This window comes from Eleutherodactylus coqui, chromosome 9 (genome assembly GCF_035609145.1).
Source record: "Eleutherodactylus coqui strain aEleCoq1 chromosome 9, aEleCoq1.hap1, whole genome shotgun sequence".
Classification (NCBI taxonomy): domain Eukaryota; kingdom Metazoa; phylum Chordata; class Amphibia; order Anura; family Eleutherodactylidae; genus Eleutherodactylus; species Eleutherodactylus coqui.
Window position 1 is genome coordinate 137,909,210 of NC_089845.1, and position 11,850 is coordinate 137,921,059.

The following is an 11,850-nucleotide window of genomic DNA, read 5'->3' on the forward strand; positions in this document are numbered from 1 at the left end:
TCTAACTCCAGGGTCCACATTCTCCCTTATTCAGGGAGCCCCCGGGTTTCCATAGGCTCAAGAGGGCCCCCGACAGAACAATTCTGTGTCTGCAGCCACCAAGCAACACCAGTCTCCCAGACACAATTAGTCTACCTAGCCTAGCCCGTTATTATAGGCGTTCGCTGTTCTGTGTTTCCCTTGCCCACCCCTTCTTTATGTCGCCTTAGCTGTCATCACTTGAAAAGGATGTTGCTTGCCCTGCGACAGAATCACACAGGCTCTGTCTATGCTGCAGGTGCATCTTGAGCACCCCTATTGTATGTGACTGCCATTCAATAAATGTGAGTAAGCTGCCCACCTCTCAGCACACCCCTTTTCTTAAAGGGGTTGTCCAAGTACCCCTAAGATTGCTGGCAGCGCCCCGGGAATGGGAGGAGGGGGTGGGCACGTTGTATATAAAAATAAAACAAAATACTCACCTCCTGCTGTGTGCCACTTCCTGGTATCACATGCCGGTATTGTTGTATCTTGAATTCAATGAATGGCCAAGCGCTGCCTGTGATTGGAGGAGCGCTGTGACCAATCACAGGCAGCACTCAGCTGTCATTCAATGAATGGCTGAGCGCTGCCTGTGATTGGCTGAGTGCTCAGCCAATCAGATACAGCCCTTTCAGCAGGTGGGGATTAAAAATCCCCACATGCTGAAAGAGATTCAGAGCAGTGTAGGGAGAAGACGCGGCTGGACGTGCCTGAGCCCCGGCAGCTGCAGAGAGGTGAGTATATATTTTTTTAATTTTAACACATTCTATGAATGATTTTCAGGGAAGTGCTTATATTTAAAGCCCTTCCCCTGAAAATCCCTGCAGGGCTTGCTGGCAGCCTATTGCTTTCAATGGGACTGCAGAAGCGCCGGTCCCATTGAAAGTAATAGGAGAACATGGTGATCCTCTGTGACAGCTGTGGCAGGGGATTCTTTACTCCCATCGGGGAGTGCTCGTGGCACTGATCAATGTGACAGTGCTGTTACAGTGTTCAGTGACAAGGGGACTCCCCGCTGGGAAATATTGACGGGCACTACAGACCTATGGTGCACGCATGTCCTATGTTTTGCAGGTACGTGTGTTTGCACACCTGTAAAATTTGAACATGTGAACACACCATAGGGAACCCATGGTTCTAATAGACTTTTTTGTGGTTTTGTGCACACCTATGTATGCACACGCATGTCTGAAAGCACCTAAAACAGTAAATAAGAGAAAAAAAAATCTGAATGAAGAGAATAATAAACTATAAAATATCTCATCTTTTTGAGATCCTCTTCCTGGGGGCACATATTTTATTTTGCAGCATTAATTATATATTTCATGCTGTGTTACTGTATTACATTCACTTTATACTATAGGAATTGTGAATTGTTTTTGTCACCTTTCATGTCGTATTTTGCATTCATCAAGACATTTGATGAATTGTTGGAATAAATTACTCTTCTAATACAGTTATGGATTATGGGAATACAAATAACTCCCAAGTTAAGAAAGTCAATTAGAAAAAGGGTTTGTAGTCTAACGAAGAATAATTACATCAAATAAGATGCCAAACAGACAAGTGACAAAACCTGTGCTCAGAAGAATTTGCATGCTGGAGGAGCTGAATTATTTGCGGAAGAATTAACCTTATTGTGTGATGACTTTGTATCCAGCAGAAATGTATTCTATAAAGTTTTTGCTGAATAGAGTTCTTAATTATATTATATGCAAATTCTAAAGACTCAGGGTGAAGCAGAGGTATAACTTGAACATCCTTGGCAAGACTTATTGGAGAGCCACCAAGGTACCATGTATCATTTATAAAACCAGTGTATTCTAGTGTGGCAGATTTGGACCCCCTCATACACCATGGTTCCAGATATGACCTCTGCTTGGTCAACCTTAGCTATGCACAACCTGTGAAGTCGCAGATCATACTAGCCACCAGTTTATAGGGGTTGAAGCAATCCTCCCCTTTAGGCCTCATTTAGACGAGCGTGGTTTACACGCTGTTACAACAGTGTGTAAACCACGCTGCTGAAACGCAGGAAATCTGTGATGAATGAGCTGCTTAGTGCTCCGCAGAGCAGCCCATTCACTTGTCCATGCTGTAGGCAGAGCTGCCACATCTCCAATAGGAGCTGATTGTCAGCACCAAGGACAGCGGCGCAGCATAGAGTTGACAGGCGAGTCAGCACTTGCTGTCGCATCTTTTTTACCAGCACAGATTCTGCGCTGGTAAAAAAAACTCCATGAGAGCACTTGCATAGCAACCTTTTGGTTGCTATAGAAACGTGCTTTATACGCTGTTGTAACAGCATGTAAACCACGCTCGTCTGAACGAGGCCTTAGGGTTATGCAGACAGATATGGTACTGCATTGTGTAATTACACAAATCATCCTTCTTCCAGCTCTTTCACTCTAGTGCATCACAACATCAAAGGGGAGGACACAGAGGAGGATGATTCACAAAGCGGGCATTATTGTTTTATGGGCACAAAGACAGCACTATTGCTTTACAGAAGCACTATATATCTGTGGCACAAAAAGATTCTAAAGGGCAATAAATGGCAAATGGGTACCAAAGCGGCATTGAAAAGAAGGGCACTAAAGAGACAATGAGTGGCAATTGAATGGAATGGGCACTGTAGGAGCAATAAATGGCAAATGCCATTGAATTCAGTGCTTCCTTATTGCCCCTATGATTTTTGTTGACTTTTAAGCCTTGTTCACATCTCATTTAATGACCTACGCTTAGCGTGTACACCGGGAAGAGCTCCCAACATTAATTCTAAGCATATCCATAGAGCTCCATTCACCCAGTGGAGGCCAAAAGGCCTTTTGCTCTCTGTTTGGCTAGTATACTTTGGTATACCTTTTTATTATATGGAATAGAATAGTTGACTTTGCTAGTCCATAGAAAGAATCTACTATGTATATATAAAGAATGGCATACTAATGGTTATACAAAAGCAAGAGCCCCCTGTCAGCGCATTGGCGCCCACTGCAACATCGTCACTTAGTTCTGCTACTGGCTCTGGTATTGTATCTATATACTAAGGTTGGTTCATGCTGTATTTATGTCATGAGTTTGGTACTGTGTGTGTATGAATACAACCCAAATTCCAAAAAGGTTGGGACGCTGTGTAAAATGTAAGTAAATGTAAAGAAATAAAAATGCAATCATTTGGAAATCTTATAGATTCATATTATAAGAAGGTAGAAGGGAGACATTTTTCCATTTAATGAAAAAAAAAATTAGAAATTGATGGCAACGCCTCTTATACAAGTTGGGCCAGAGCCATGTTTACTATTGTGTAGCATCCTCCAACAGTCTGCAAGTGTCTGGGAAGTGAAGAGAACAATTGCTGCAGTTTTTGGAGAAGAATGTTGTCCCATTCTTCTCTGATTTAGGATTCTAGCTCCTCAACAGTCCTGGTTCTTCTTTGCTGCATTTTTCATTATGCGCCAAATGTTTTCTATTGGTGAAAGATCCGGACTGCAGGCAGCGACTCTTCTTCTGCAAAGCCATGCTGTTGTGATGGATGCAGTATGTGGTTTAGCGTTGTCTTGCTGAAATATACAATGCCTTCCCTGAAAAAGATGTTGCCTGGGTGGGAGCAGATGTTGTTCTAAAACCTCTATATGCTGGTCAACATTAATAGTTCCTTTCAAGATGTGTAAGCTGCCCATGCCATAGGCACTAATGCAACCCCAGACCATCAGAGAAGCAGGCTTTTTAAATGTGCGCTGATAACAAGTCCCTCTCCTCTTGAGTCCACAGGGCATGGCGTCCTTGGTTTCCAAATAGAATCTCAAATTTTGATTCATCTGACCACAGAACAGTTTTCCATTTTGCCTCAGTTCATTTTAAATGGGCTTTGGCCCACAGAAGATGCTGAAATGGAAAAATGTCTAATTTTTAACTTCTGAAACATGTTCTATTGGGAATAAAATATGGTTATATGAGATTTCCAAATCCTTGCATTCTTTTTTTTTTTTTAGATTTATTTACATTTTACAGTGTCCCAAATTTTGTGGAATGGGGACTGTATATATTTTGCAGTAGTCCAGTAGACAGGATAGTCTGTAGGGGGCTGGAAAACAGGCAGACTGACTACCAATGTGCTGGGACAGCTGTAGAGGGGGAGGTTTGGAGGAGTTAAAACCTACAACCACATCGCTTCAGAGGGGGAACAGACAGCTCAGAAGAAGGAGCTGAGAGGGCTGCAAGTCCGAGGTCTGGTGCGGGCCAAGCTGGAAAGGCACCAAGTCTGACAGGAAGGACGCTCCAAGACTTACATCATGGTTGTGGAATACCTCAGTGCTGGAGGAGACTGCCCTCTCTGAGGTAAGGGCCTGTGTGGCCCCCAGAGAAGAGCATATAGGTGTTGCTGCCCTAAAAGTGGTTTCAGAGAGAACATATGAGCAGAATATTGTTGATATCCTGATTTTGAGAGAGTCAATGGACTTACTTTCACCTGGATGTGATTTTCCTGAGGTGTTGCCACCCATCTTATGGAGGAGGAAAGATGGCAGGCCATGTATGAATAATCCCCAAGCTACCACTATATATATATACTGTATATTATATAATTTTCTTCTTGGGATGCCAAAACAGATGTTTGCTCTTATAAGGGATCCTATTCAAGGGCTTACATAATTTTGAGACTTCGGTAGTCATTGAAAGTGGCATTTTATGTTGAATTTGGAGAAACCACTTGTTATATTAGTTGTGTTGAGCTATTTCAATTGTTCTTTTTGTTAATTTGACAAAAATGTAATTTGCAACGGGGGTTGAATAATTTTGGTTACAACTCTATATTCTACATAGGATGTGAAAGAACTTTCTCTTACTGTCATGGTAATCATACTTTTGTTAAAGGTATCACAAAAAGAGGTTTTATTTATCAGAAGTGAAAGCTACAAAAGATTTTTTGTATAATCTTTTTACCTTCAGTTAAAACTAATTCTCTGTAAACTTACAAGAGGTATTACTCATTACTTCACAACAGAAGGGTGTGTTACAATAGCATTAACAAAGTCTGGCTCTTGAGATGTAAGATGGGCGCAGATGTGAACAGAGCCTTACTTTTCAAGGTTATTTTTGGCATTACATACAGCAGCATTTTAGAATCTTAGAAAGCCTTAAGATCCTTGATAGTTGTTGTGGAGGCATGAAATACAGTCCTTGGCTCAAGAACTTTCTGAATGCTCAATGGGCTGCCACATCATATTGCATGTTATCTGGGCACACTATTATATGATGCTCTCATCAACGTTCTCACGTTCATCCCAAAGAAATATAATAGGAGCCATGAGGGACTTAATCTAAATTCACAAAAGAGACGAGACCTTCGGCACTGAGTGCCTTGTCACTTTGTGTCTATATCATTCATTAAATCCAAGAATACTCTCAGGAATACAATAACGCAATGTTCTCTTTTACATTGTTTATATGAAGGATTGATCTATTCAGCATGAAGGATATGGCTTCTGGTTGTCCCTGAAACGAAAAACATAGGGGAATGAAGATATAAAGTAATCACTGAAAATGGCAGAGAAAATATTAGTAGGGATGTGAGAAGACAGGAAGTCAGAGATAAGAAGACAAACAGGGCTCCAAATGGTAGACATGATGAAATCCAATGCTAAATCCAGCTGTTCGTTTGTTCTCAACATATACAGTACCAGTGTCGGACCTGGTTTTATTGTGCCCACCCATCAGAAATTATTCTAAGATTCTACCGTCCATCTGTGCAAAGCATGTGCATGGTGGCTCAGTGCTTAGAGATCTTTGGTTGAAGTCTGACCAAGGGCAACATCTGCATCAAGTATTGGCTCCCCTCCCGGGATTATTACTTCTGGCATGGAGAATGATGTTGTCTGCCAAAGGTTTACCATGTGTGGCCATAAAGATTATCTATCAGTGTATCAAGTAAGCTGTAAATCCACAAAAGTAAGCAGATGATATCTTCTTTGACTTAAATTGTTCACATTCCTTTTTCTTCTGTTTCTGAACCCAGACCGACATGAGAAACTTCTTCCAGACGCAACTCATCTCTGTACACTATCCCCATCCTGCCACTCCCTTATAATGCCCCCTTAGTGGCCCACAATGTAATAGTACCTCCTTTGTGCTCCCATAAGATAATAGTGGCCTTCTTGTGCTCATCATATAAGGTAATAGTACAGCACTGTGTCCCCAGAAAGTAATAGTGCCCCCTTTGTCTCCCCACAAGGTAATAATACCCTATTGTGTCCTCATAAGATAAGAGTGCCTTTTTCATGCCCATAGAAAGTAATAATGACCCCTTTGTTCCCCCATAAGATACGTCTCCCCTTTGTACCCCCAGAGAGTAATAGTGTCCTCAGTGTTCTCTTTGTGCCCATATAAGGTAGTTGTGCTCACTTTGTGCCCCACATGGTAAAACTGTCCCCTTTTACCTATATAAAGTAATAGTGCCTTATATATGCACCTACAAGGTAATAGTGTCATCTTTGTAATAGTTCCTATACAAACAAATGGTGTTCCTTTTGTGTCCCCACAAAGTAATTGTGCTTCTTTTGTGGCTTTGTACGGTAATAGTGCCCCTTTAGGCCCCCACAAGGTATAGTGCCCCTTTGGATCCATTATAAGGTAATAGTTTTTCCTTTGCGTCTATATAAGATAATAGTGCTCTCTTTGTGTTAGTTAGTTAGTTATCTCGCTTGGACAAGGAGGGTCCGTAGCGCCGATCTAGAATAACCACAACCAAGAGCATTATTCCATTCGGTGTTGATGTCGGAGGAGGTACCGTTGACTATCTGTTGCACCCACGAGTGCCGCGGATGACCAGGGGGCCTCCGCCATCCGGCAGGGGGTCTTCTCTCAATTTTCCTAGCAATTGCTGCGGTTAGAGCACCGTGGGCCGGAACAGCTTCTGACAAGCGTGCAACATGACCAAAAAGTGCGAGTCTTCTCCTTGTTATTGTTTTTGTGATTAACTCAAGCCCCGTGCAAGCCTGTATCTCGCTGTTTCTGATGAAGTCAAACCAATGGACACGGAGAATCTGGCATTGGCATCGCATGTGAAAGGACTCCAGATGCTCAGTGGTATGCAACAGCAAGGTCCAAGTCTCTGAGCCGTACAATAATATTGGCATAACGCAGGTGTGGTAGAATCGAATCTTTGTCCTGAGTGTTATGTTCTGCCTCTGCCAGAGTTTATCCAGGGACCTCATCGCTGAGGCTGCCAGCGCTATTCTCCGCAGGATGTCTGAAAGCCCCCTCCCATATGTGTGCTGAACGCTGCAGAGGTACAAGAACTCACTGACAGCGTCGACTCTCTGTCTGTTTATGTCTAGATCCGGAGGGATTGCGCCAGCTCCTAGATTCTGCAGCTTGGTTTTTTGCCAGGAGATGTGAAGCCCAAGACAGGATGCCTCAAAATCGAACTGTTCTAATGAGTGTCTCAGATTATTAGATGTGACATCCAAAAGTGCAACATCATCGGCATAGTCCAGGTCGGTAAAGTGGTACTCCAGAAGAGTGACCCCATTACGTTGGAAAATACACTGAAGAATCCAGTCCATGGCCCTGCAGAAGAGTGCAGGAGCCAAGACGCAACCTTGTCGAACACCAGACATCCCTGGTGGAGCGGCCTGCCATGAAGCCTGACTGCTGGGGTCTCCGCTTGGAGGTCAGGAGTGGTTGTACCCTTGAGAGTAGAACATGCGCGAAACCTTGCCGGGAACGGAGAGGAGCGTTATCGGCCTGTAGCTAGTGCAGGTTGTTTTTGGGCCTTTTCCCTTGTACAGGGCGGGGATGATGCCTTCCTTCCATTCCACGGGGACTTTCCCACAAGACCAAATGCGCAGAAATAGTTGATGTAAAGCAGCGCTTATCGGCTCAATTGCACATTTCATCAGTTCGGGTGGAATGCCATCTGTATCTAATTTTCTGAATAGCAGAATGAAGCTCTTCCCATGAAGGAGCATCCGCAGGCACAGAATGGTCATCCACAGCAACGGATGCAAGGTCATCGAGGTCATGGCACGGGTTTGCCGGTGGATGGTTTAGGGAGGATGAGAAATGTTCACGCCAGTGTTGAAGTGTCTCGTCATGGTTGGTACAAGGGCTGCCATCAGACTTGTGAATTGGCGTATGCCGGCTGGTCCCTGAGGACCCTCGGATTCTGGCGACTGCTTTGTATACTGCTCTTAGATTGTTTGACTTTAGACCCTCCTCAGCTTCATCAGCTCTTTGTGTCCTATAAGGTAAAAGTGTCCCCCACAATATAATAGTGCCCACCGTGTGCTACCATAATGTAACAGAGTCCCCTTTGTACTCACATAATCTAATACTACCCGCTATGTACCACATAATCTAATAGTGTCCTAATAATGTAATATTGCCCCTCACAATATTATGTCCTCTTTTTGCCCTGAGAGTTACTTTTGACACAATCTTCTCACATCAGGGCCCAAGTTCTATTGTGCAGTCAGAAAGACTCGGGGAGGTATAGGTTGAACAAGGGGTTTTCTTTGGGGATAAGAATCCCTGGGCAATTGCCCAGTCTGCCTTCACTCTAATACTGGCCCTGTGCATGCGTGAATTTGTCCTTTATCAGTTTTTGTCTTTTTGTCCCCCCATTTGATGCAAATACAGTAACCCAAGTGTAAGGCCTCATGCACACGGCACACATGGATTCCGCGTGGGAAATCTCACACAAAAACCATCCGTGTCTGCGGCGGGTGACCCTGCGTACCTGTGTGTGCAGGCGGTGGCATCTGTGTGGACTTTTCTTCTTCTGAGTTCTCTCTATTGTGGATGGTCCACATGGCTTGCCGGCAGACATGCGCAGTACAGATTTTTTTAAACTCCTGCTTTTCCCGTGGAATTCGCGGCCCATCTGAAATTGCATGCTATGGAGGGTTATTGCTGCGGAATTCGGAGGCAGACACCAGCCCCAGATTCAGCAGCAAAAATCCACCCGTGTGCATTAGGCCTTAGTGTTCTCCAGTGCAAATGTGTAAATGTGTGAGTGTGTTGTTTTCAGATTTAGATTGTCCTCTTCTCGTCCTTAACAGGATGAAGACTGTTGTATTTTTTTGTTGGTTCTACTGACATCAAAGGGGAGAAGGACACCTCACCAAAGGTTAAGTGTTCTTGATATATTTGTGTGTGTGCTCCTGAAATTGTCCTTTGTTAGGCACTGACTGTCTTTTTGTGTCCAGTGGATGAAATGTTTATACCGTTGTGTATTCTTTACTACATTGTGTTTTCTCCTCCCAAGACCTTTGTTGAGTACTGGCTGTCCTTTTCTCTCCACAGGAAGAAAGCCTTTGTGTGTCTTCTCCCCTTTGATGTCGGTAGAACTGTCGCCAAAGGGTAAGTGTCCTCCAGTGAGTGTGTCCTTTGTCATGACTGACTGTCCTTTTCTCTCCACAAGATCAAGTGTCCTTGTGTTCCCCTCTCCATTTTGATGTCTTCAAACTATCACCAGAGGCTAAGTGTCCCCCAGTGTGTTTGTTATTTTTCCCTTTGTCACGTACTGACTATCCTAGTGCCTTCAGGCCTACATGCAAATTACAATAAACTCGTTTGACTACTTGAAATGTGTTGCATTTTAGCAGTCACACTACAAGATGACATTTCAATCTAGTGCTTCTGGCTTGAGACCCACAATTCTTCTAGTAACTGCAGCCATAATACTGTTACATAAAATGTGAACACTTCACATATCTCTGAATTATCCCGTGTTGTAAATTAATTGGTTTTACTCATCTTCTACCTTTTGATAAATTACTGGTGTATTTCTTTCTCTTCTCTGCCAAGAGACTGCAGCAGAAATCACATCTCCATTCAATGCAGGAGGTCCAACATGCATATCCCACCAGTCAGTACAACGTTCTTTATCTTCCATGGGATATAGGAGCAGAAGACCCACTAAAGAGCCCTGTGATAACACCACGACAACAAACACAGCGCCTCACTTGGACTCCTGAGGTTGCTAACTGGATTCTAGAGGTCTAGCAACATGTGTTGTGGTCCAACGAGTCACGGTACCAGTTACTTTGGGGCTGATGGCAGAGTTCATTTGTGATGCAGACCACATGAAGCCATGGACTCCAGTTGTCAACAAGGCACTGTGCAGGCTGGTGGTGTGTCCATACAGGTGTGGATGTATTCTCACGGCATAGGTTGGGTCCACTGGTCCATGTAAAACATGTAATTGACCAATGATCATTACATTTTACTGCTTGGTGACCTTTTGCAGCCCTTCATGGATTTCATGTACTCCACAATGGGATATTCCAGCAGGATAATCCACTGAGCCATCAGGTACAAGTTCTCCAGAACTGGTTCAAAAAGCTTTCAAGAGAGTTCCTACAAATGGTGTGACCTGCACATTCGCCTGACAGAGCTCACTCAAGCATCTATAGGATGTGATGGAGAGGTCCCTTCATACCCGAAACCCTGAACCTACAAATACCACGGAGCTGTGGGTTGCTATCCAGATGGCACAACTCAACATCACTTCAAACATCTTTCATCAACTTGCGGAATTAATGCCACATCAAGTTGCCACAATGTGTTGGGCTAGAGGAGATCCTCCACTATATTAGTTCCTGTCCCATGCATTTTGGTATATCAGTATATAAAAGGTACATATAATTCTTGCAATGGTAGTTTTTATTTTGGGTTACTAATTTGAGCAGTCCTGCTTTGAACGTAGAATTGAACAGCAAATAAAACATTTATAAGAGAGGAGAAATGGAAAATGAATTTTTATTCTGTTATCAAATAATAAACTGGTCCCTCTTAAAACATCAGAAATCCGTACTTGTTTCCAGGGTGTTGAAAAATGTCAGAATTAAAGGGAACCTGTCTACATTTCTGAACAGATTAAACCACATAGAGCTACAGAATTATAAAGTAGCGCTCTTTACAAATCATATCTTGTAATGTTGCCTATAGCCAATATAACTGGAAAAATATACTTTTAAAATATCCCACTCTGCATGTAAACAGGTCCAAGAAGTCCAGTGGGTGGACCTGGACTGTTCCTGCTGTCAACACTTCGTTGAATAACCCAGACCCTGTCTGCCTGAGTAACTCTTTGTAACCTTTTTCATTGCCACTTGGAAAATTAAAAAACAATTCCCCTTTCAAATATCTTTTGGGATTAGTTAAAGAGAAAAGTAATCTGCACCACCAAGCATGAGACCAATGTATCAATCAAATAATGGAGTGAAAATGAACTCACCTGTTGCTAAGCGGGAACCCCATGCGCCATAATGGTAACCCGCCTGCACCGAAGGTCCTAGTCGGCTTATAGATATTGCATTCTCGTCATCGGCTCCACATGATACGTTATGAGAGATATGAGATATATATATATATAGGAGGGGATCGCAATAACACTTTATGCTTGAAAAAGGCGTTATTTAGAACGCCGAAATGCATTGCAAATTGTCGGGGAGTAACAACCACTGTTATCTTTATCTGTCATTTGGACTTTTTAATAAATTCCTGGCATCATTATAAATAAACCTTGGAGGACATTTCACTTTACTGTGGAGTCTACAACAAAAGCGCGGAATACCTTGTTCTTTTGGGATTGGTTATTTTTGAAAGATTGCACTCTCCCAAACCCCCATAAGCATCCAGACCATCTGAGGACTCATATCCCACATCTAAAAGAAAGTCTTGCGAGCGCAAAGGAAGTTTTTTTTAAATTTTTTCTTTATCATTATTGTTACCACTGTCCTCTGCACTTTGGGCCTTTTCCTTGCTGCCCTCCATACACTGGATATCCTGTTGGATGCAGGGTCTTATCAAAAAGAAACCTACCGA

General features: G+C 43.1%; 1 long non-coding RNA gene across 1 annotated transcript in view; it reads left to right on the plus strand.

Annotated features, from left to right (window-relative positions):
- LOC136578858 (uncharacterized) overlaps window positions 1–10,665 on the plus strand; it is a 48,974-nt gene extending 38,309 nt beyond the window's left edge. The window contains exons 2-3 of the long non-coding RNA XR_010786670.1: window positions 9,325–9,381; window positions 9,829–10,665. This is a non-coding gene — a long non-coding RNA (uncharacterized lncRNA). The remainder of the gene's footprint in view (window positions 1–9,324; window positions 9,382–9,828) is intronic.
- Window positions 10,666–11,850: the final 1,185 nt, after the last annotated feature.